Raw genomic sequence first — 25,558 nt, 5'->3', positions numbered from 1 at the left:
GTGTGTGTGTGTGTGTGTGTGTGTGTGTGTGTGTGTGTGTGTGTGTGTGTGTGTGATGGAGATTGTGCACGGCCCAGACAGCCACCGCAGCAGCAGCCTCAGAGCCTGTGTGAAGCCGTCGGGGCCGTTCTAGAAGAAGTGCTGACACTCGTTTATTTTACACTCACACCCTTCATCCATCTCTCCCTCACTGCTCCACACAGCGCATGATCGTTCCGCTCTCTTAACTAGGCAAGGCATCCATCCTCGCCTCGCCTTTTCCCAACATCTGCTATGAGTGTCCGTGTGTGTCAGTGTACTGCGTGTCCGGGGTTGTCTTTGTGTGTGTGGATAGAAACCGACTTCAGACAGCCTGGGCCACATTCTCCCCTCCTCAGTGACCGCCTATCGCCTCGTGTTAATCATTGACGAGGGTCAGCCTCAACCCATTGCATTAATTAGCTCTACTTTTCAGCCCCGTCTATAATTGATGAGGAGGAGAGGAGCTACAAATCACTCCAGGAGCTGGACTCTGGGTTCACACAAACAGCAGGGAGAGAGGGAGGGATGGTGGGCGGGAGACACGGAGGAAGGGAGGAGGGACAAAGGGAGCGAGTACACAGAAGAAGGGAAGGACGCAGGTTGGGAGGGAGGAGACACACTCATAGCATAGAGGCTAAATCAGTGGTGATCACCACATTTGAGAAGACATTGCCTTTATAATCAGATGTATTATAGTAGCTATCTGCCCCCAAACGCCTTGGACAATTAGAGGTTGAGCACTACTGCTTTTGTGGAGTTGAATCTGTCAGTCTCAGTGTCACGTCATGCTTCTCATTACCATACTTATTAAGATCAACCCTTTATCTGTGACTTTTAAAGATAATTAGGGGTTTTATGTTACAACTATGATTTATTACAAGTCTGTGAAAAATGAAATATGCACTGTGTGCATGTACTGATTTCTTTCGGTACTGCGTTAAAATGATTTATGGTACCACAGTAACAATGAGTTACTGGATCGTTACAATATAGTAATGAATAGATCAATGTGCTAGAGTGGTGCAGATTGTACAGTAATCTACAATGGCTGGCTGTGTGTCTAAACAGTGCCATTGATAATGATATGGTAGGTATTTGAACATACACTATATACAAAAGTATGTGGACACCCCTTCAAATTAGTGGATTCAGCTATTTCAGACACACCCGTTGCTGACAGGTGTATAAAATCGAGCACACAGCCATGCATTCTCCATAGACAAACATTGGCAGTAGAATGGCCTTACTGAAGAGCTCAGTGACTTTCAACGTGGCACCGTCATAGGATTCCTTTCCAACAAGTCATTTAGTCAAATTTCTGCCCTGCTAGAGCTGCCCCGGTTAACTGTAAGTGCTGTTATTGAGAAGTGGAAACGTCTAGGAGTAACAACGGCTCAGCCGCAAAGTGGTAGACCACACAAGCTCACAGAATGGGACCGCTGAGTGCTGAAGCGCATGGCACATAAAATTGTCTGTCCTCAGTTGCAACGCTCACTACTGAGTTCCAAACTACCTCGGGAAACAACTTCAGCACAATAACTGTTCATTGGGAGCTTCATGAAATGGGTTTACATGACTGAGCAGCTGCACACAAGCCTAAGATCACCATGTACAATGCCAAGAGTCGGCTGGAGTGGTGTAAAGCTCACCACCATTGGACTCTGGAGCAGTGGAAACGCGTTCTCTGGAGTGATGAATCACGCTTCACCATCTGGCAGTCCCACGGACAAATCTGGGTTGGCAGATGCCAGGAGAACGCTACCTGCCCCAATGCATAGTGCCAACTGTAAAGTTTGGTGGAGGAGGAATAATGGTCTGGTGTGGTTTTTCATGGTTCAGGCCACAGCCCCTAGTTCCAGTGAAGGGAAATCTTAAAGCCACAGCAGACAATGACATTTTAGATGATTCTGTGTTTCCAACTTTCTGGCAACAGTTTTTTTATTTAACCTTTATTTAACTAGGCAAGTCAGTTAAGAACGAATTCTTACTTACAATGACGGCCTAGGAACAATGGGTTAACTGCCTTGTTCAGAGGCAGAACGACAGAGTCTTACCTTGTCAGCTCGGGGATTCGATCTAGCAACCTTTCGGTTACTGGCCCAACACGCAAACCACTAGGCTACCTGTGCACATGTCCCCCGTGCACAAAGTGAGGTCCATACAGAAATGGTTTGTTGCGATCGGTATGGAAGAACTTGACTGGCCCGCACAGAGCCCTGACCTCAACCCCATCAAACACCTTTGGGATGAATTGGAACACGCCCAAAATCAGTGCCCAACCTCCCTAATGCTCTTGTGGCTGAATGGAAGCAAGTCCCCGCAGCAATGTTCCAACATCTAGTGGAAAGCCTTCAAAGAAGGGTGGAGGCTGTTATAGCAGCAAAGGGGCAAGCAAACCATATTAATGCCCATGAATGTGGAATGAGACAAGGATGTACAGGGGATTGTACGACAGTATATACAGTACCAGTCAAAAGTTTGGACACTTTTTTAAAATTACTATTTTCTACATTGTAGAAAAATAGTGAAGACATCAAAACTATGAAATAACACATATGGAATCATGTAGTAACCAAAAAAGTGTTAAATCAAAATATATTTTATATTTGAGATTCTTCAAAGTAGACACCCTTTGCCTTGCTGACAGCTTTGCACAAGCTTGGAATTCTCTCAACCAGCTTCACCTGGAATGCTTTTCCAACAATCATGAAGGAGTTCCCACATATGCTGAACACTTTTTGGCTGCTTTTCCTTCACTCTGCAGTCCAACTCATCCCAAACCATCTCAATTGGGTTGAGGTCAGGTGATTGTGGAGGCCAGGTCATCTGATGCAGCACTCCATCACTCTCCTTCTTGGTCAAATAGCCCTTACACAGCCTGGAGGTGTGTTGGGTCATTGTTCTGTTGAAAAACCAGCTGGGATGGCATTGTCCAAGTGCCAACCAGCTGGGATGGCAAATCACTGCAGAATGCTGTGGTAGCCATGCTGGTTACTTGTGCCTTGAATTCTAAATAAATCACAGACAATGTCACCAGCAAAGCACCTCAACACCATCACACCTCCTCCTCCATGCTTTACGTGGGAACCACACATGCGGAGATCATCCGTTCACCTACTCTGCGTCTCACAAATGACAAGGAGTTTGGAACCAAAAATCTCAAATTTGGACTCATCAGAACATTGGACAGATTTCCACTAGTCTAATGTCCATTGCTCGTGTTTCTTGGCCCAAGCAAGTCTCTTCTTCTTATTGGTGTCCTTTAGTAGTGGTTTCTTTGCAGCAATTTGAACATGAAGGCCTGATTCACGCAGTCTCCTCTGAACAGTTGATGTTGAGATGTGTCTGTTACTTGAACTCTGAGGCATTTATTTGGGCTGCATTTTCTGAGGCTGGTAACTCTAATGAACTTATCCTCTGCAGCAGAGGTAACTCTGGGTCTTCCTTTCCTGTGGCGGTCCTCATGAGAGCTAGTTTCATCATAGCGCTTGATGTTTTTTTGCGACTGCACTTGAAGTAACTTTCAAAGTTCTTGAACTTTTCCGTATTGACTGACATTCATGTCTTCAAGTAATGATGGACTGTCGTTTCTCTTTGCTTATTTGAGCTGTTCTTGCCATAATATGGACTTGGTCTTTCACCAAATAGGGCTCTCTTCTGTATACCACCCCTACATTGTCACAACACAACTGATTGGCTCAAAAGGAAAGAAAGAAAGTCCACAAATTAACAAGGCACACATGTTATTAGAGATGCATTCCAGGTGACTATCTCATGAAGATGGTTGAGAGAATGCCAAGAGTGTGCAAAGCTGTCATCAAGGCAAAGGGTGGCTACTTTGAATAATCTCAAATATAAAATATATTTTAATTTGTTTAAAAGGTTTTTGGTTACTACATGATTCCATATGTGTTATTTAATAGTTATGATGTCGTCACTATTATTTTACAATGTAGAAAATAGTAAAAATAAAGATAAACCCTTGAATGAGTTGGTGTTTCCAAACTTTTGACTGGTACTGTACGTAATATACCCAAGTTACATGGGTGTACAGGGGTGTGGTGCTTGTATTACAGTATATACGGTAATATACCTGAGCGAAAGGGATATACAGGGGCGTGTACTACAGTATATACAGTATTATAAACTGGGTGGTTCAAGCCCTGAATGCTGATTGGCTGACAGCCGTGGTATATCAGACCGTATACCACGGGTATGACAAAACATATATTTTTACTGCTTTAAAACTACGTTGGTTTATAATAGCAATAAGGCACCTCAGGGGTTTGTGGTATATGGCCAATATACCACGGCTAAGGGCTGTATCCAGGCACTCCGCGTTGCGTCGTGGTATATTGGCCGTATACCACACCCCCCTCTGGCCTTATTGCTTAAATATACCTGAGTGACAGGGATGTACAGGGGTTCCTTGGAGTTGAGCAGGGTCAACTTCCCGTGGGGGTGGAGCCGACCCTCCGGCTTGCCCGCCTTGGCCCCGTCCTCTTTAGCCCCGCCCTTCTTGCCGTCTGTAGACGGACCGTCCTTCACCACCTCTGTGTCGCTCAGGCACTCAAAGAACTCGTCTTCGCTCTCACTGTAGCTCCACGTGTCCCGTGACTTCCCAGTAGACACCTCTATCGCGCCTTCCACCGTCGCTGCACTCTTCGGTCCCTGGCACCCATTCTCGGTCGACCCTGACACTTTCCTCTCCCTCTTTCTCCCTCCTTTTCGCCATTTTCCTCCCGTCAGCCCTCGCTCTCTTCCTCTCGGTGCAGCAGTTGAGCATCTTGGAGAAAGACACACAAGCAGCAGAGGGCAAGCTTTTGGGAGGTATGTGTGTTTGCGCGCGTGTGTGTAATTCTGCCCGGTACAACCTTATTCCTTTGGCCCTTATCGAGCCATTCCTCCTCAACATGTCCCTGTGTGCACATAGTTCTCCTTATGGGCACACAGGGACAGAGAGAGAAAGGCGAGAGAGGGGGAGGGAGCAGCGACGAGAGAGAGAGAGGGAGCAGCGATGAGAGAGAGAGAGCAGAGAGAGAGAGAGACTCAGCAGCGACGAAAGAGAGTGCAGCGACGAGAGAGAGAGAAGCGACGAGAGAGACTCAGCAGCGACGAGAGAGACTCAGCAGCGACGAGAGAGACTCAGCAGCGACGAGAGAGACTCAGCAGCGACGAGAGAGACTCAGCAGCGAGAGAGAGAGACTCAGCAGCGAGAGAGAGAGACTCAGCAGCGAGAGAGAGAGAGATCAGCGACGAGAGAGAGAGATCAGCGACGAGAGAGAGAGAGATCAGCGACGAGAGAGAGAGAGATCAGCGACGAGAGAGAGAGGGACTCAGCAGCGAGAGAGGGAGCAGCTAGAGAGGGAGTGAGCAGCTAGAGAGAAAGGGAGCAGTGACAAGAGAGAGAGGGAGCAGTGACGAGAAAGAGAGAGAGAGGGAGCAGTGACGAGAAAGAGAGAGAGAGGGAGCAGTGACGAGAGAGAGAGAGAGAGGGACTCAGCAGCGAGAGAGGGAGCAGCTAGAGAGGGAGTGAGCAGCTAGAGAGAAAGGGAGCAGCGACAAGAAAGAGAGAGAGGGGGAGCAGTGACGAGAAAGAGAGAGAGAGGGAGCAGCGATGAAAGGGAGAGAGAGGGATCAGCGACGAGAGAGAGAGAGATCAGCGACGAGAGAGAGAGAGAGAGCAGCGACGAGAGAGAGAGAGAGAGCAGCGACGAGAGAGAGAGAGAGAGCAGCGACGAGAGAGAGAGAGAGCAGCGACGAGAGAGAGAGGGATCAGCGGCGAGAGAGAGAGAGGCAGCAGCGACGAAAGAGAGTGCAGTGATGAGAGAGAGAGAGAGAGAGAGAGGGATCAGCGACGAGAGAGAGAGAGAGAGAGAGAGAGTGCAGCGACGAGAGAGACTCAGCAGCGAGAGAGAGAGAGACTCAGCAGCGAGAGAGAGAGAGAGAGACTCAGCAGCGAGAGAGAGAGAGACTCAGCAGCGAGAGAGAGAGAGACTCAGCAGCGAGAGAGAGAGAGACTCAGCAGAGAGAGAGAGAGAGACTCAGCAGAGAGAGAGAGAGAGACTCAGCAGAGAGAGAGAGAGAGACTCAGCAGCGCGAGAGAGAGAGAGAGACTCAGCAGCGAGAGAGAGAGAGACTCAGCAGCGCGAGAGAGAGAGAGAGACTCAGCAGCGACGGGAGAGAGACTCAGCAGCGACGGGAGAGAGACTCAGCAGCGACGGGAGAGAGACTCAGCAGCGACGGGAGAGAGACTCAGCAGCGACGGGAGAGAGACTCAGCAGCGACGAGAGAGAGACTCAGCAGCGAAGAGAGAGACTCAGCAGCGACAAGAGAGAGAGAGAGACTCAGCAGCGACAAGAGAGAGAGAGAGACTCAGCAGCGGCGAGAGAGAGACTCAGCAGCGACAATAGAGAGAGAGACTTAGCAGCGAGAGAGAGAGAGACTCAGCAGCGACGGGAGAGAGACTCAGCAGCGACGGGAGAGAGACTCAGCAGCGACGGGAGAGAGACTCAGCAGCGACGGGAGAGAGACTCAGCAGCGACGGGAGAGAGACTCAGCAGCGACGAGAGAGAGACTCAGCAGCGAAGAGAGAGACTCAGCAGCGACAAGAGAGAGAGAGAGACTCAGCAGCGACAAGAGAGAGATAGAGACTCAGCAGCGGCGAGAGAGAGACTCAGCAGCGACAAGAGAGAGAGAGACTCAGCAGCGACGAGAGAGAGACTCAGCAGCGACGAGAGAGAGACTCAGCAGCGACGAGAGAGAGACTCAGCAGCGACAAGAGAGAAACTCCGCAGCGACAAGAGAGAGAGAGAGGGATCAGCGGAGAGAGAGAGAGAGACTCAGCAGCGAGAGAGAGAGAGAGACTCAGCAGCGACGAGAGAGAGACTCAGCAGCGACAAGAGAGAGACTCAGCAGCGACAAGAGAGAGAGAGAGGGATCAGCGATGAGAGAGAGACAAAGTACAGGCTCAGTGAGCACAGCCTTGCCATTGAGAAGGGTAGACACAGGAAAACCTGGCTCCCTGTAGAGGAAAGGATGTGCAACCACTGCACAACAGCAGAACTTGAGACAGAGCTGCATTTCCTGACAAAATGTAAAAAATACAAAACAATTAGAGAGTGTCATTTTCCCAAATTTGAAACCCTTATTCAAGGTTTCAAAGACCTCTCTGATGAGGATAGGCTACCCGTCCTGTTGGGGGAGGACGCAGAGAGCTGTGGATTGGCAGCGCACTACATTGCTGCCTGCCATAAGTTGAGGGACAGTGTCTGACAGACCAATCAACCTGCACATGTTATTGTTCAATGTATGGTTATTTTGACCCTTGGTTATTGTTTTTACTGTTGTCCCGTTGACAATTTTGATTCTCATTTTTATATTGTAAATATCCAAAATAAGCTTTGGCAATATGTACATTGTTATGTCATGCCAATAAAGCGAATTGAGTTGAGAGAGTGTTGGAGCAGCGACGAGAGAGAGGGATGACGAGGGAGAGAGCAGCGAGAGAGAGAGACTCAGCAGCGACGAGAGAGAGAGCAGCGAGAGAGGGACTCAGCAGCGACGAGAGAGAGAGCAGCGAGAGAGGGACTCAGCAGCGAGAGAGGGACTCAGCAGCGAGAGAGGGACTCAGCAGCAACGAGAGAGAGAGAGAGGGAATCAGCGAGAGAGAGAGAGAGAGCAGCGAGAGAGAGGGACTCAGCAGCGAGAGAGGGACTCAGCAGCGAGAGAGGGACTCAGCAGCAACGAGAGAGAGCGAGAGAGAGAGAGGGATCAGCGACGAGAGAGAGCAGCGAGAGAGCGAGAGAGAAACGAGAGAGAGAGAGGGAGCTGCGAGAGAGAGAGAGAGAAAGAGGGAACTGAGAGAGAGAGAGATAGAGAGAGCTGCGAGAGAGAGAGAGAGGGAGCTGCGAGAGAGAGAGAGACAGAGGGAGCAGCGAGAGAGAGGGAGCAGCGAGAGAGAGAGAGGGAGAAGCGAGAGAGACAGTGAGCAGCGCGAGAGAGAGAGGGAGCAGCGCGAGAGAGAGAGAGAGCTGCGAGAGAGAGAGAGGGAGCTGCGAGAGAGAGAGAGGGAGCTGCGAGAGAGAGAGAGGGAGCTGAGAGAGAGAGAGCTGCGAGAGAGAGAGAGAGCTGCGAGAGAGAGAGAGAGAGAGGGAGCTGTGAGAGAGAGGGAGCTGCAAGAGAGAGAGAGGGAGCAGCAAGAGAGAGAGAGAAAGTGAGCAGCGATAGAGAGAGAGAGAGGGAGCAGCGAGAGAGAGAGAGAGAGAGAAGCGAGAGAGAGAGAGAGAGAGAGAGAGAGAGAGAGAGAGAGAGAGAGAACAGCGAGAGAGAAAGTGAGGGAGCTGCGAGAGAGAGAGAGAGAGGGAGCAGCGAGAGAGAGAGAGAGAGAGAGAGAGGGAACTGAGAGAGAGAGATAGAGGGAGCTGCGAGAGAGAGAGAGAGAGGGAGCTGAGAGAGAGAGAGAGAGAGGGAGCTGCGAGAGAGAGGGAGCTGAGAGAGAGCGAGCTGTGAGAGAGAGAGAGGAAGAAGCGAGAGAGAGGGAGCAGTGAGAGAGGGACTCAGCAGCGAGAGAGGGACTCAGCAGCGAGAGAGGGACTCAGCAGCGAGAGAGGGACTCAGCAGCAACGAGAGAGAGAGAGAGGGAATCAGCGAGAGAGAGAGAGAGAGAGAGAGAGAGAGAGAGAGAGAGAGCAGCGAGAGAGAGGGACTCAGCAGCGAGAGAGGGACTCAGCAGCAACGAGAGAGAGCGAGAGAGAGAGAGGGATCAGCGACGAGAGAGAGCAGCGAGAGAGCGAGAGAGAAACGAGAGAGAGAGGGAGCTGCGAGAGAGAGAGAGAGAGAAAGAGGGAACTGAGAGAGAGAGATAGAGGGAGCTGCGAGAGAGAGAGAGAGGGAGCTGCGAGAGAGAGAGAGACAGAGGGAGCAGCGAGAGAGAGGGAGCAGCGAGAGAGAGAGAGGGAGAAGCGAGAGAGACAGTGAGCAGCGCGAGAGAGAGAGGGAGCAGCGAGAGAGAGAGAGGGAGCTGCGAGAGAGAGAGAGGGAGCTGCGAGAGAGAGAGAGGGAGCTGCGAGAGAGAGAGCTGCGAGAGAGAGAGAGAGAGAGAGGGAGCTGTGAGAGAGAGGGAGCTGCAAGAGAGAGAGAGGGAGCAGCAAGAGAGAGAGAGAAAGTGAGCAGCGAGAGAGAGAGAGAGAGAGGGAGCAGCGAGAGAGAGAGAGAGAGAAGCGCGAGAGAGAGAGAGAGAGAGAGTGAGAGAGAGAGAGAGAGAGAGAGAGAGAGAGAGAGAGAGAGAGAACAGAGAGAGAGAAAGTGAGGGAGCTGCGAGAGAGAGAGAGAGAGGGAGCAGCGAGAGAGAGAGAGAGAGGGAACTGAGAGAGAGAGATAGAGGGAGCTGCGAGAGAGAGAGAGGGAGCTGAGAGAGAGAGAGAGAGAGGGAGCTGCGAGAGAGAGGGAGCTGAGAGAGAGCGAGCTGTGAGAGAGAGAGAGGAAGAAGCGAGAGAGAGGGAGCAGTGAGAGAGAGGGAGCAGCGAGGGAGAGGGAGCAGCAAGAGAGAGAGGGGGAGCAGCCAGAGAGATAGAGAGAAGCGAGAGCAGCGAGAGAGAGAGAGAGCGGGAGCAGCGAGAGAGAGAGAGGGAGCAGCAAGAGAGAGAGAGAGGGAGCAGCGAGAGAGAGAGAGGGAGCAGCGAGAGAGAGAGGGAGAGAACAGCAAGAGAGAGAGGGAGAGAACAGCGAGAGAGAGAGAGCAGCGAGAGAGAGAGTGGAAGAAGCGAGAGAGAGAGGGAGCAGATAGAGAGAGGGAGCAGCAAGAGAGGGAGCAGCGAGAGAAAGAGAGAGAGAGAGGGAGAAGCGAGAGAGAGAGAAGCGTGAGAGAGCAGCGAGAGAGAGAGGATGAGGGAGCAGCAAGAGAGGGAGCAGCAATGAGAGAGGGGGACACAGTGCTGCCTGGAAGCCTCTTCCTCTTATTAAAGAGGCTCTCACTGCTCTCCACCTCGACTTTTCAGAAAGATATTACCTCTCTTTCCCTCTCACCCTTCCTGTCTCTCTGGGCTTCTTTATTACCACCTCCCTCCCTCTCTCTCTCATTCCCTCTTTCTATTCTTCTCTCTTTCTCTCTCCATCCTTTCCTCCCCCAGGTGAGGAGTGGGTGGCTGAATAAGAAAAGTGTTTATGGGTCTGGGTCTGGCTGGGCCTGTCTGGGTCTGTCTGGTTCTGTCTGGGCTGTGGGGCTAGGCCGTGCTCTCTCTCTCTCTCACCCTCTCCATCCTTCCATCTCTCCCTATGCTCCCTGTCAACTCACTCCATCTCTCCCTCTGCTCCCTGTCAATTCACTCCATTTCTCCCTCTGCTCCCTGTCGACTCATTCTCTCTCTCCCTCTCCATCTCTCCCTCTGCTCCCTGTCGACTGACTCTCTCTCCCTCTCCATCTCTCCCTCTGCTTCCTGTCGACTCACTCTCTCTCCCGCTCCATCTCTCCCTCTGCTCCCTGTCGACTGACTCTCTCTCTCTCTCCATATCTCCCTCTGCTTCCTGTCGACTCACTCTCTCTCCCTCTCCATCTCTCCCTCTGCTTCCTGTCGCCTCTCTCGCTCCCTCTCCATCTCTCCCTCTGCTTCCTGTCGCCTCTCTCTCGCTCCCTCTCCATCTCTCCCTCTGCTCCCTGTCGCCTCTCTCTCGCTCCCTCTCCATCTCTCCCTCTGCTTCCTGTCGCCTCTCTCTCGCTCCCTCTCCATCTCTCCCTCTGCTCCCTGTCGACTCCCTCTCCATCTCTCCCTCTGCTCCCTGTCGCCTCTCTCTCGCTCCCTCTCCATCTCTCCCTCTGCTCCCTGTCGCCTCTCTCTCGCTCCCTCTCCATCTCTCCCTCTGCTCCCTGTCGCCTCTCTCTCACTCCCTCTCCATCTCTCCCTCTGCTCCCTGTCGCCTCTCTCTCGCTCCCTCTCCATCTCTCCCTCTGCTCCCTGTCGACTCCCTCTCCATCTCTCCCTCTGCTCCCTGTCGCCTCTCTCTCGCTCCCTCTCCATCTCTCCCTCTGCTTCCTGTCGCCTCTCTCTCGCTCCCTCTCCATCTCTCCCTCTGCTCCTTGTCGCCTCTCTCTCGCTCTCCATCTCTCCCTCTGCTCCCTGTCGCCTCTCTCTCGCTCCCTCTCCATCTCTCCCTCTGCTCCCTGTTGACTCTCTCTCGCTCCCTCTCCATCTCTCCCTCTGCTCCCTGTCGACTCCCTCTCCATCTCTCCCTCTGCTCCCTGTCGCCTCTCTCTCGCTCCCTCTCCATCTCTCCCTCTGCTCCCTGTCGCCTCTCTCTCGCTCCCTCTCCATCTCTCCCTCTGCTCCCTGTCGCCTCTCTCTCGCTCCCTCTCCATCTCTCCCTCTGCTCCCTGTCGACTCTCTCTCACTCCCTCTCCATCTCTCCCTCTGCTCCCTGTCGACTCCCTCTCCATCTCTCCCTCTGCTCCCTGTCGCCTCTCTCTCGCTCCCTCTCCATCTCTCCCTCTGCTTCCTGTCGACTCTCTCTCGCTCCCTCTCCATCTCTCCCTCTGCTCCCTGTCGCCTCTCTCTCGCTCCCTCTCCATCTCTCCCTCTGCTTCCTGTCGCCTCTCTCTCGCTCCCTCTCCATCTCTCCCTCTGCTTCCTGTCGACTCTCTCTCGCTCCCTCTCCATCTCTCCCTCTGCTCCCTGTCGCCTCTCTCTCACTCCCTCTCCATCTCTCCCTCTGCTCCCTGTCGCCTCTCTCTCACTCCCTCTCCATCTCTCCCTCTGCTCCCTGTCGCCTCTCTCTCACTCCCTCTCCATCTCTCCCTCTGCTCCTTGTCGCCTCTCTCTCGCTCCCTCTCCATCTCTCCCTCTGCTCCCTGTCGACTCTCTCTCGCTCCCTCTCCATCTCTCCCTCTGCTCCCTGTCGACTCCCTCTCCATCTCTCCCTCTGGTCCCTGTCGCCTCTCTCTCGCTCCCTCTCCCTCTGCTCCCTGTCGCCTCTCTCTCGCTCCCTCTCCATCTCTCCCTCTGCTCCCTGTCGACTCTCTCACTACCTCATCATCATCATAAACATAAGACAGAGACATTATTATCAGTATCCATTGGCTGAAGCTCACCATTCTGTTCTGACATTCTACCTTAAATCATCCTATACTCTCCAGGATCAATTTACACTAAATTCAGCAAACTCTTGGAGGAGAAATGTACCAATTCTGCACTACAAGTATCTCTGCCAGACTAATGTGCAAAACAAAAAACAGAGAGAAAGATACTGGTGTACAGTCGTGGCCAAAAGTTTTGAGAATGACACAAATATTAATTTGTCTTTAGATATTTTTGTCAGATGTTACTATGGAATACTGAAGTATAATTACAAGCATTTCATAAGTGTCAAAGGCTTTTATTGACAATTACATGAAGTTGATGCAAAGAGTCAATATTTGTAGTGTTGACCCTTCTTTTTCAAGACCTCTGCAATCTGCCCTGGCATGCTGTCAATTAACTTCTGGGCCACATCTTGACTGATGGCAGCCCATTATTGCATAATCAATGCTTGGAGTTTGTCAGAATTTGTGTTTTTTTGTTTGTCCACCCGCCTCTTGAGGATTGACCACAAGTTCCCAATGGGATTAAGGTCTGGGGAGTTTCCTGGCCATGGACCCAAAATATCGATGTTTTGTTCCCCGATCCACTTAGTTATCACTTTTGCCTTACGGCAAGGTGCTCCATCATGCTGGAAAAGGCATTGTTCATCACCAAACTGTTCCTGGATGGTTGGGAGAAGTTGCTCTCGGAGGATGTGTTGGTACCATTCTTTATTCAGTGCTGTGTTCTTAGGCAAAATTGTGAGTGAGCCCACTCCCTTGGCTGAGAAGCAACCCCACACATGAATGGTCTCAGGATGCTTTACTGTTGGCATGACAGCTACTGACGGTAGCGCTCACCTTATCTTCTCCGGACAAGCTTTTTTCCGGAATCCCCAAACAATCGGAAAGGGGATTCATCAGAGAAAATGACTTTACCCAGTCCTCAGCAGTCCAATCCCTGTACCTTTTGCAGAATATCAGTCTGTCACTGATGTTTTTCCTGGAGAGAAGTGGTTTCTTTGCTTCTTCCTCTTTACACCAGGCCATCCTCCAAAAGTCTTCGCCTCACTGTGCGTGCAGATGCACTCACACCTGCCTGCTGCCATTCCTGAGCAAGCTCTGTACTGGTGGTGCCCCAATCCCGCAGCTGAATCAACTTTAGGAGACAGCCCTGGCGCTTGCTGGACTTTCTTGGGCGCACTGAAGCCTCCTTTGTGGCAGGGCTGAAATGCAGTGGAAATGCTTTTTGGGGGAATCAGTTTATTTACATGGCAAAGAGGGACTTTGCAATTAATTGCAATTCATCTGATCACTCTTCATAACATTTTGGAGTATATGCAAATTGTCATCATACAAACTGAGGCAGCAGACTTTGTGAACATTTATATTTGTGTCATTCTCAAAACATTTGGCCACGACTGTACAGGTAGCTTCTGCTATCATCATAGTAAAACATATTAATCCATTTTAATCCATTCTTCCTAAACAATTAATTTCGGCATTCAGATTGCTTTTGTGCTGGATTAATGCTTTCATGTAGCTATTGTTCATGTTGGTGTGTTGGGGTTTATCAAAGACTTGCAGAGTACTTTGTTGTTGTTGCAGGCCTTCAAGAGGGAAGGGGAGATCTCTGACAAAGCCTATTTGGACTAAGTAAACAGACTTAGTAATAATCATAGCGTGGTCTGTATCTATACAGTTGATAGACTGGACTCAACTGTGCACATATGGACCTCACTACATTGATTACTGAGGCTGTTCACAGAGTTAACTACAGACTATTAAACATGTATGTCTGAATCAGAGGAGACAGCAGCGGAGGTCTGGGGGACCACCGGCCAGTCTGAATCAGAGGAGACAGCAGCGGAGGTCTGGGGGACCACCGGCCAGTCTGAATCAGAGGAGACAGCAGCGGAGGTCTGGGGGACCACTGGCCAGTCTGAATCAGAGGAGACAGCAGCGGAGGTCTGGGGGACCACCGGCCAGTCTGAATCAGAGGAGACAGCAGCGGAGGTCTGGGGGACCACCGGCCAGTCTGAATCAGAGGAGACAGCAGCGGAGGTCTGGGGGACCACCGGCCAGTCTGAATCAGAGGAGACAGCAGCGGAGGTCTGGGGGACCACCGGCCAGTCTGAATCAGAGGAGACAGCAGCGGAGGTCTGGGGGACCACCGGCCAGTCTGAATCAGAGGAGACAGCAGCGGAGGTCTGGGGGACCACCGGCCAGTCTGAATCAGAGGAGACAGCAGCGGAGGTCTGGGGGACCACCGGCCAGTCTGAATCAGAGGAGACAGGCAGGATGATGATGATTCAGTATACTGTGTATATCCTAAACCTCATTATTGATGGCATTCCAGTTCAGGTTCAATCCAATGTTGTTCTATTACAGTCCCCCTTCAGGAATTGACTGGGTGGATGTCTGAGTAGATGTCTATCAAAATGGACAAATTCCATATGAACTTAAATTGACAGGAATATAAATGGATTTGATCCCAATCGATGCTGTGCTTGTTACTGTGTCCCATTAGGTAGCAATCGAAGGTGTTATAATCTGGGGTCTTATTCATTGGGGCACACTGTAGCAAAAGGTAAAACAGAAAATATATAATTTCTTACTGGACTAGTTCAGTCCATTTTATTCTGTTTGTTGCATAATGAATAGGACCATGTTCTCACCAGAAAACTAGGTAGTTTAGAATTGGTCCTAATGCTAAATCTGTTGTTGTTTCCCCTATTGGGGAGCAGTAGAAGGTGTAACAATCAATCAATCCAGCTAAAATCTGGTTCTTCTCACCCATAGACGAGGTAGGTAGTTGTTCTCCCAACGGTATCTCATCTCCAGGAAAAACTCCTGCCAGAGGTGAGCCATGGCCCGGACCCCTCCATGGTAGAAGTTAACCAGACACAGACATAGCGCCAGGCGGTACGTTAGACTGTTACTAGGAGCAGACTTCAGCTGGTTGTCCAGGCTCTGAGGGGGGTGGGGGAGTACAATCATCACACAGTATTGCAGAAAATTACACTAATCAATCAGACTTTTTCTGACATTTTCTTGACAATTGGAAATTGTATTTCTGAGTTTTATCAGACAAGTTCAAGTATTTCAAAATGTTTCTCCAATGGCATAACTACTGAACCCAGCCCTGGAGTGCAGTGTGTCTGACACAGTGACTACTGAACCCAGCCCTGGAGTGCAGTGTGTCTGACACAGTGACTACTGAACCCAGCCCTGGAGTGCAGTGTGTCTGACACAGTGACTACTGAACCCAGCCCTGGAGTGCAGTGTGTCTGACACAGTGACTACTGAACCCAGCCCTGGAGTGCAGTGTGTCTGACACAGTGACTACTGAACCCAGCCCTGGAGTGCAGTGTGTCTGACACAGTGACTACTGAACCCAGCCCTGGAGTGCAGTGTGTCTGACACAGTGACTACTGAACCCAGCCCTGGAGTGCAGTGTGTCTGACACAGTGATTACTGAACCCGGCCCTGGAGTGCAGTGTGTCTGACACAGTGATTACTGAACCCAGCCCTGGAGTGCAGTGTGTCTGACACAGTGATTACTGAACCCGGCCCTGGAGTGCAGTGTGTCTGACACAGTGATTACTGAACCCGGCCCTGGAGTGCAGTGTGTCTGACACAGTGATTACTGAACCCGGCCCTGGAGTGCAGTGTGTCTGACACAGTGATTACTGAACCCGGCCCTGGAGTGCAGTGTGTCTGACACAGTGACTACTGAACCCAGCCCTGGAGTGCAGTGTGTCTGACACAGTGACTACTGAACCCAGCCCTGGAGTGCAGTGTGTCTGACACAGTGACTACTGAACCCAGCCCTGGAGTGCAGTGTGTCTGACACAGTGATTACTGAACCCAGCCCTGGAGTGCAGTGTGTCTGACACAGTGACTACTGAACCCAGCCCTGGAGTGCAGTGTGTCTGACACAGTGATTACTGAACCCAGCCCTGGAGTGCAGTGTGTCTGACACAGTGACTACTGAACCCAGCCCTGGAGTGCAGTGTGTCTGACACAGTGACTACTGAACCCAGCCCTGGAGTGCAGTGTGTCTGACACAGTGACTACTGAACCCAGCCCTGGAGTGCAGTGTGTCTGACACAGTGATTACTGAACCCGGCCCTGGAGTGCAGTGTGTCTGACACAGTGACTACTGAACCCAGCCCTGGAGTGCAGTGTGTCTGACACAGTGACTACTGAACCCAGCCCTGGAGTGCAGTGTGTCTGACACAGTGACTACTGAACCCAGCCCTGGAGTGCAGTGTGTCTGACACAGTGACTATTGAACCCAGCCCTGGAGTGCAGTGTGTCTGACACAGTGACTATTGAACCCAGCCCTGGAGTGCAGTGTGTCTGACACAGTGACTATTGAACCCAGCCCTGGAGTGCAGTGTGTCTGACACAGTGACTACTGAACCCAGCCCTGGAGTGCAGTGTGTCTGACACAGTGACTACTGAACCCAGCCCTGGAGTGCAGTGTGTCTGACACAGTGACTACTGAACCCAGCCCTGGAGTGCAGTGTGTCTGACACAGTGACTACTGAACCCAGCCCTGGAGTGCAGTGTGTCTGACACAGTGATAGTGTGGTAAAGCACAGACAGCAGACCTACATAGTCGTCAGAATCCTTCTCTTCTGGTTTCCCATCGGTGTGTGATTGAGCAGCCTTTCTCTCGCTGTTCTCTGATGATAGTTTACCTATGGCTGCGTCTGGGAAGAGATACTGACACCATACACACACAAATATAAGCTTACATACTCTCGTACAAGGGAACATCCATTTCCTTACACCTTGACACAAAACATCTCTGAAGGAACAATCCTGCTACGAACCGTGTGTCTGATTTGAATGTTTTATTGAACAACTGTCTGACTTATCACTGAGCTTCTAACACAGGGTTTCCCAAACCACTGGCCTGCCCCCCCCCCCCCCCCCCCCCCCCCAGTGTATGTTTAGTTTTTTACCCTCGCACTACACAGCTTGATGATGTTCATATTTGAATCAGCTGTGTAGTGCTAGGGTAAAAAAACAAACGTGCGCCAGGGTGGCTAGGGCAATGGCAGTGTGAGCATGTAGGGAATAAGGTACTGCTTGAGCAATGGCTTCACGGCTGATCAAGAGGCTGTTCACACAGCAGGGCCAGTAACTGAGGAGCCTGGCTGAAGACTCTCCTGCTCTCCTCTCCTCTTGTGTAGTATGATGTCATCCTGCCTAAATCACCATATGCCTTTTGAAGGTAAGAGTGTGTGTCCGTTGTCATGCCTGCTCTCTCTCACCAGCAGTATAGAGTTGAGCACATCACCGCTGAGCAGTGATTCGTCAATGCGGCGGTGGATGCGTTAGCGGGCGCTGTGCACCATGTTGGAGACAGACAGCTTGGGGATGGACACGGCTGTGGGGTCCGTCAGCTTAGACAGGGCATGGCTGATGTTGTCTAATGAGGAGAGAGTGGAGGGGGGAGGGACAGAGAAGCCATTCACCGGGAGGGTGTGAGGGTGGGCTCTGACTGAGAAGAGAGCGTAATTCTCCCTTCACATGCAAACAACAAGCCAAGAGTCCAGAGTGGCTTCTACTTCCCATCATCTGCACTGACGTCTGCACAAACCCCCCTAGGAAAAACACCATATTGGTGTCCACATCACCAACAAACTAGAATAGTCCAAACACACCAAGACAGTCGTGAAGAGGGCACGACAAAACCTATTCCCCCTCAGGAGACTGAAAATATTTGGCATGGGTCCTCAGATCCTCAAAAGGTTTTACAGCTGCACCATCGAGAGCATCCTGACTGGTATGGCAGTGGTATGGCAACTGCTCGTCCTCCGACCGCAAGGCACTACAGAGGGTAGTGCGTACAGCCCAGTACATCACTGGGGCCAAGCTTCCTGCCATCCAGGACCTCTATACTAGGCAGTGTCAGAGGAAAGCCCTACAAATTGTCAAAGTCTCCAGCCACCCTAGTCATAGACTGTTCTCTCTGCTACCGCACGGCAAGCGGTACCGGAGTGCCAAGTCTAGGTCCAAGAGGTTTCTAAACAGCTTCTACTCCCAAGCCATAAGACTCCTAAACAGCTAATCAAATGGCTACCCAGACTATTTGCATTGCCCCGCCCCTCCCACCCTTTTACACCGTTGCTACTCTCTGTTGTTATCATCTATGCATAGTCATTTTAATAACTCTACCTACATCTACATATTACCTCAATTACCTCGACTAACCGTTGCCCCCGCACATTGACTCTGTACCGGTACACTCTGTATATAGTCTCGCTACTGTTATTTTACTGCTGCTCTTTAATTACTTGTTAATTTTATTTCTTATTCATATTCATATTTTTTAAACTGCATTGTTGGTTAGGGGCTCGTAAGTAAGCATTTCACTGTAAGGTCTACACCTGTTGTATTCGGCGCATGTTGCTAATAAAATTTGATATTGGAAAATTCAAGAAAGAGATGTTAGACTATTGAGATACACCCCAGTAGCCATAGAACACATTACCTTTGCCTTCCTCCTCAAATGGACCTCTTCCCAGAATCTCCTCTGTTGATTCCTTCTTGGAGAACAGCTTAAAGAATTGTCAGGAAGTCACCTGGGATGGAGAAGATGAGATCATCACTAGTTACCATAGCCACAAAGTCATAAAACCCGCTTATTTCTACAATTTATCTTCTTAAAATGTGATTTTAAACCTAATCCTAATCTAAACCCTAACCTTAACCAAACTGCTAACCATATGCCTAACCTTAAAGATGCACTATGCAGACATTTTTTACTTTCATACATTTTTAAGATATAGCCAATTTTGACTTTGTGGCTGTGGTAGCAAGTGACAACCAGAAGATGACATATATTTCAAATTCAAAAAGCTTTTTTTGTCCATCAAATTTGACATAGAGTAAGTCAACATCTGAGTAAATCTTTGGAACTCCCTTTACATACAGCTGATGGATGAGGGAGCATTTTAAACCACGTTACATGGACATTCATAATATTCTATAGGATTTCTATAATATAGGATCAGTATTTCTGTGAGAGGGTCCTAACTTACCGAGCAAGCACGTGGGGTTGTCTGTGTTCCTGACTCAGACTGACCAATGAGGGGCCTGGAGTGGGTCCAGGTCACTGTGAGGTCACACAGAGAGCACATAAGGTCAGACCACACAGGGGAGGGAGGTAAACTGTCCCTGGATCAGATCAGTGGTTCACATTTACCATTATAGTAAAGATTAGGCCTGAAAATAGGCTATTAAACATGGGGCTCTGACGGGAAGAGAAGATTCATTGTTATTGTGGTTTACTTTACAACCAGATATTGACCTGGTTTTCATTTAGAGACTATATAGTGGAAAGTAATTACCTGATAATTATCTATTGACTTTTTGCTTTATTTTGGATCCTTGAAATAAGAACCACTGAGTATCAGTTGCCATATAATATCTATTACCCAGTCAGCCAGTCAGTCAGTCAGGTAGGGTACCATTTCAGTTGACCCGAGGCAAGTCACATATTCTCTAAAACCCCAAAATATTATATCTAACATTTCTACCCCAGAACGCCCTATAAGGGGATTCACCAATAAATACAACCAGCAAAATAAACCCCAAAACAGTCTTTGAAAGAGGATCTTGTTTTTGACAGGGCTAATCTAAATGTTTCTGCATCCAGGAGCAGATATCTTTGATTCCCTTCAAAGAAACTCTTTATACAATGAAGCTCAAGCACATTTAGGATGGAGGGACTTGAAGAAAAACCCTGTTAATATGAAGCGATGGCTCACTGAGCACCATTTCATCACTAAACTGAAAAGCGTAAAATCATTCAGCATGAATTAATTTCAGCTTTAATGCAGTTGAACGAGCGAGCGGTGTTGCTGGGGCTGAGGTACTTGTTATATCCTCTTCCCACACACCTCCTCCACAACCGCCCTCTCAACACCTACACTGTCTGGCACACAGGATATTAATATGGGTAACAACCTTTCAGTGTTCCAAAGGTTTGGAGAACTTGTTTTACTGACCTGGATGTTCTTTCTCTCGCTCTCTCTCTCCATCTACCTCAATGCTCACTTGCTTTATAAGCTCAACCTGGATACTGATTCTATTTATTGAAAATGACACCTCTATATTTGCTGTCATTTGGTAAGAGGACAAACAATGTTCTTGATAGATCGTAACTCATGCTGTTAAGATGTTCCATCAATGTGTCAACCAGCAGGTCAGAGGGGAGGGAGGGAGTGTGGTGGTTGAGACTCACGAGTACACATCGTTATCCACCACGATAGCTTCTGTCAGGTGGGGCCAGGTGGTCAATAGGTGAAGCTCACTGAGACAACAATGAAAGAAAATACAGATTTGTTTGTTTTGCTTTATAAACGTCTCACTATAAGCTACCGTTTGGTCAATAATGAATTAAAGGCTCATGCCAAAGATGTCAAGAATACACGTGAACAATGAGGTAAATCTCTAAATCAAGCATGCTTTGACTTGTCGTCATGGCTACATCAGTCCTACCTGATTGGATCCTCACACGCTCCGAACTGCAACTTCCCAAACTCCACCCCTCCCACCTCCCCTCCGAGGAGACCGTCGAAGTCTGGAGGCAACGAAAAAAGAAAGAAAAACACACTTTCACCTTTTACTGTTCAATCATGACTTTGATTCAACTCCCAATACGTTCACTTAGAGGTAGCAAGAAGAACCAAAACTGTTAACACTTCCTATGCGTTTCCATCCTCAATGCCTTGAAGGCAGGCAAATTCATAACAATAAAAACTAAAGGACCAAATATACTCTGGTGTCAAATATAAAAACCTCAAATTGACCCTCCGCCCACTGCCATTCCTCTCAGGTCCCATTCAAGAGGAGCAGAAATATTGTCCGTTTGTGAGCCGTTTAAAAAGCTCTCCGACCTCCGACCTTGTACCGCCTTCCCTGCACCACTCAAAGACTCAAGCATCTATTTGCAACACTAAAATGTACCCCGGAGAGCAGCACTTAACATAACTGTGGGAAGAACCATACACTATTGAATTTGGAGCAAAGAGAGAGTGAGTGGATTATATCAGTTTGCTAAAATGTTGGTCACGCGCACAGAGGCGTTGAACGACCAAAGCTTCCAATACGCCCTGTGGGCTAGCCTAGTGGGGTACGAAATTATTGACACCCTTGATAATGGTGACTGTATAAACTGAATAATTCAAATACTGAGCTATATTGTATGCTATTTTGCTTCCACCGGTCCTGGGGCCCTTGTTAAGGTCAACAGCGTCATTGAAATTTACAGAGTACCAGGACATTTTAGCCAAAAACCTGGTGGCCTCTGCCAGGACGCTAAAATTGGATGCAAGTGGATCTTCCAGCAAGACAATAACCCCAAGCACACATCAAAATCCACAAAGAAATGGTTAATTGGCCAAAAAAATCTACATTTTGCAATGGCCATCTCAGTCTCTGGACTTGAAATCCATTGAAAACCTGTGGTTTGAATAGAGGAGGGCGGTCCAGAAGAGGAGACGAAAGATATCAAGCATCTGGAAGGATTCTGTCAGGAGGAAGATCCCTCCCAATGTGTTCTCCAACTCAAACATGTTAGAAAAAGGCTCAGTGCCATTTTCCTTGCAAGGTGAGCTATTGAAAGGTATTGAAAACAGGGGTGTCAATCATTTTGACCCCTACCTTTTTGAGAGAGTAAAAAGTATTACTTGTTAAACAAAATATTTTTCTCTGAGCAATTGTATTATTATGCAATTATATAATTTCCCCCAAAAATTTGCATACAATATAGCTCAGCATTTTTATGATTTATTTTATTCAGTAATTTTTTCTCATCTTTATCAAGAGTGTCAATAACTTCAGACCCCACTGTATGTCTAGCACCGTTTAGATTTCTGACTTGATATATCGGTTGCCCTCCTAGCTCCTTCCTGTTTCATATTTTGTGGTTTTACTGAACAGATAGGATGTGGTTTTACTGAACAGATAGGATGTGGTTTTACTGAACAGATAGGATGTGGTTTTACTGAACAGATAGGATGTGGTTTTACTGAACAGATATGATGTGGTTTTACTGAACAGATAGGATGTGGTTTTATAAAAGCAGACAGGAAAGGTAGGAGGAGTGCGACTGGGCTGGATTCAAACCCACATCGACTCTGGTATATAAGTGTGCCGGAGTTAGCGGCACGAATAACTAGACACAGTCCCTCCTGTTTAGTGGGCTGTGTGGTTGTTGTGTGTACCAGGGGGCTGCTGAGGCCAGGAGTACTGCTGCCAGTCCTGCAGGACGTACGTGAAGCGGATAGCGATGTTGATGGGAGGAAGAGGAGACAGACCTGGAGAACAGAGGAAAGAGAAACATAAATAGAGACAAGGTTATGTAATATCTTGTGCTAGCCATCATATCTAGCAGGGGGCTGGGTATCCAGACAAAGGTTCAGCCTAGTCCTGGACAAAAAAAACATGCTTAATGAAGATTCACCATTGAAAGTGAATCTTAGTCCAACACTAGGCTTACTCTCATTCAGGGAAACTGGACCTACAGTTAGTCTGGGGTGACCCAACGAGCTAAAAGAGCTAAAAGGTTAATGTTAGGCATGAAGTCATTAGACCAGGTCCTTCTATACTCACCATTTTGGACTTAAAGATGTCCAGCAGGCCTGAGAGGTGGTTGTATTGGCTGGGCACATTGCGGAGATGGACCATCTCAAAGTCGGTACACACCCCCGGTCCCTGGCACTCCCCATGGTACATCCTCCTCCACTTCTGCTGGATCTGTACAAACATCGGCACCTGGCTGTACGGCATCCACAGAGACAGGGGAAATAGAGGAGTTTAAAAAAGGGTAGGTCACTTCAAACGTTGATGTTTTGTGGGAGAGCAGCCACACGTTGAAAGCCAGGTGCCTACTGTAACTACTCTCTGTTCTTGTGTCAAGATGAGTTAGTCACATGCCATCGGCAGTCAAGATCCAGCTATAGAAAGATTTCCGATTTGACTAATCTTTCAATTGGTTTGGGATTGAGGCATACATTTGGACCTGCACAACAGATGATGTTTGATTTTGAAGTGATCCCTTTAACTTTAGAGACATGCCAGGAATCTCTGGTATCAATGTGGAAGAGCAGCCACAGTGTGAAATTCTGTAACTCCCTCCACAACCCTATTCTACCACCACAGCTACACAGCAGCACCTGCTGCACAGTAGAGGAACTACAGACAAAACATACGCCACCTAGTGGATTGAACAAGTAAATAATTTAATAATAAGCCTTGTTCCATTTTTTACATTTACGTTAGTCATTTAGCAGACGCTCTTATGCAGAGCGACTTTCAGTAATGAGTACATACATTTTCATACTTTTTCCTCCCACATACTAACCTTGAATATTATTCTATTCAAAAGTATGTCATACTTTCTCTAATTTGAAGAAGTCACAAAACAACATTATTTGTAATAAATGATACATGCATCAGTGACAGAACACGTGCTCATGAAGCTATGTGCTCATGAAACTACGTGCTCATGAAGCTACGTGCTGATGATCTGATACATGCTTCCTCTTACTCTAACCATGTGTTGTTAATGTCTCTCTGCCACACAGTAAACTCCCAGAAAGACAGTGAGACCAGATGACCTTGCTACAGAGCCACAGATCTACTGCTACCATCTTCCATTCAGCCCAGTGTTGCCATGGATACCAGCTGACCTACCGCAATATGTGATGCCACTGAGGGCTGTACTCACTTCCCACAGTGTTGCTATTTTAAAACATGGCTTGTGACATTATACAGAAACACACACAAAGAGCATGTTGCAACTAGCTGTGTGAATGTGTAGGAACCTCAACATAGATTCATTATTAGCTATAGGACACATTGGCAGTATCAGCTCTTCTCTTATTTGTCAAAGTAAATTCTGTAACAAATTTGAACTTGATTTTACAAAAGAACATAAACAGTTGTTGTATAACTGTGACTTATAACAGTTACTGTTCCCAAAGAGACAGGAATATAATATTTGCTGAATACAGTATTCACTGTTGCGAGTGAGAGAGATGGAGCTACTGTCACCTACCAGTCTGTGTTGGCCAGAGAGATGGAGCTACTGTCACCTACCAGCCTGTGTTGGCCAGAGAGATGGAGCTACTGTCACCTACCAGTCTGTGTTGGCCAGAGAGATGGAGCTATGCTCACCTACCAGTCTGTGTTGGCCAGAGAGATGGAGCTACTGTCACCTTCCAGTCTGTGTTGGCCAGAGAGATGGAGCTACTGTCACCTACCAGTCTGTGTTGGCCAGAGTGATGGAGCTATGGTCACCTACCAGTCTGTGTTGGCCAGAGAGATGGAGCTATGTTCACTTACCAGTCTGTGTTGGCCAGAGAGATGGAGCTACTGTCACCTACCAGTCTGTGTTGGCCAGAGAGATGGAGCTACTGTCACCTACCAGTCTGTGTTGGCCAGAGAGATGGAGCTACTGTCACCTACCAGCCTGTGTTGGCCAGAGAGATGGAGCTATGTTCACCTACCAGTCTGTGTTGGCCAGAGAGATGGAGCTACTGTCACCTACCAGTCTGTGTTGGCCAGAGAGATGGAGCTACTGTCACTTACCAGTCTGTGTTGGCCAGAGAGATGGAGCTACTGTCACCTACCAGCCTGTGTTGGCCAGAGAGATTGAGCTATGGTCACCTACCAGTCTGTGTTGGCCAGAGAGATGGAGCTATGTTCACCTATCAGTCTGTGTTGGCCAGAGAGATGGAGCTACTGTCACCTACCAGTCTGTGTTGGCCAGAGAGATGGAGCTATGTTCACCTACCAGTCTGTGTTGGCCAGAGAGATGGAGCTACTGTCACCTACCAGTCTGTGTAGGCCAGAGAGATGGAGCTATGTTCATCTACCAGTCTGTGTTGGCCAGAGAGATGGAGCTATGGTCACCTACCAGTCTGTGTTGGCCAGAGAGATGGAGCTACTGTCACCTACCAGCCTGTGTTGGCCAGAGAGATGGAGCTATGTTCACCTACCAGTCTGTGTTGGCCAGAGAGATGGAGCTACTGTCACCTACTAGTCTGTGTTGGCCAGAGAGATGGAGCTACTGTCACCTACCAGTCTGTGTTGGCCAGAGAGATGGAGCTACTGTCACCTACCAGCCTGTTTTGGCCAGAGATGGAGCTACTGTCACCTACCAGTCTGTGTTGGCCAGAGAGATGGAGCTACTGTCACCTACCAGTCTGTGTTGGCCAGAGAGATGGAGCTATGTTCACCTACCAGTCTGTGTTGGCCAGAGAGATGGAGCTATGTTCACCTACTAGTCTGTGTTGGCCAGAGAGATGGAGCTATGTTCACCTACCAGTCTGTGTTGGCCAGAGAGATGGAGCTACTGTCACCTACCAGTCTGTGTTGGCCAGAGAGATGGAGCTATGTTCACTTACCAGTCTGTGTTGGCCAGAGAGATGGAGCTACTGTCACCTACCAGTCTGTGTT

The 25,558-nt window shown here is 49.0% G+C and overlaps 1 pseudogene; it reads right to left on the bottom strand.

Annotated features, from left to right (window-relative positions):
* The window catches only part of LOC129816176 (rab3 GTPase-activating protein catalytic subunit-like), a 68,690-nt pseudogene extending 45,805 nt beyond the window's left edge, over positions 1-22,885 (bottom strand).
* Between the last annotated feature and the right edge of the window lie 2,673 nt (positions 22,886-25,558).

This window comes from Salvelinus fontinalis, chromosome 19 (assembly GCF_029448725.1).
Source record: "Salvelinus fontinalis isolate EN_2023a chromosome 19, ASM2944872v1, whole genome shotgun sequence".
NCBI lineage: Eukaryota > Metazoa > Chordata > Actinopteri > Salmoniformes > Salmonidae > Salvelinus > Salvelinus fontinalis.
This window is presented reverse-complemented; position numbering and strand designations above follow the sequence as displayed.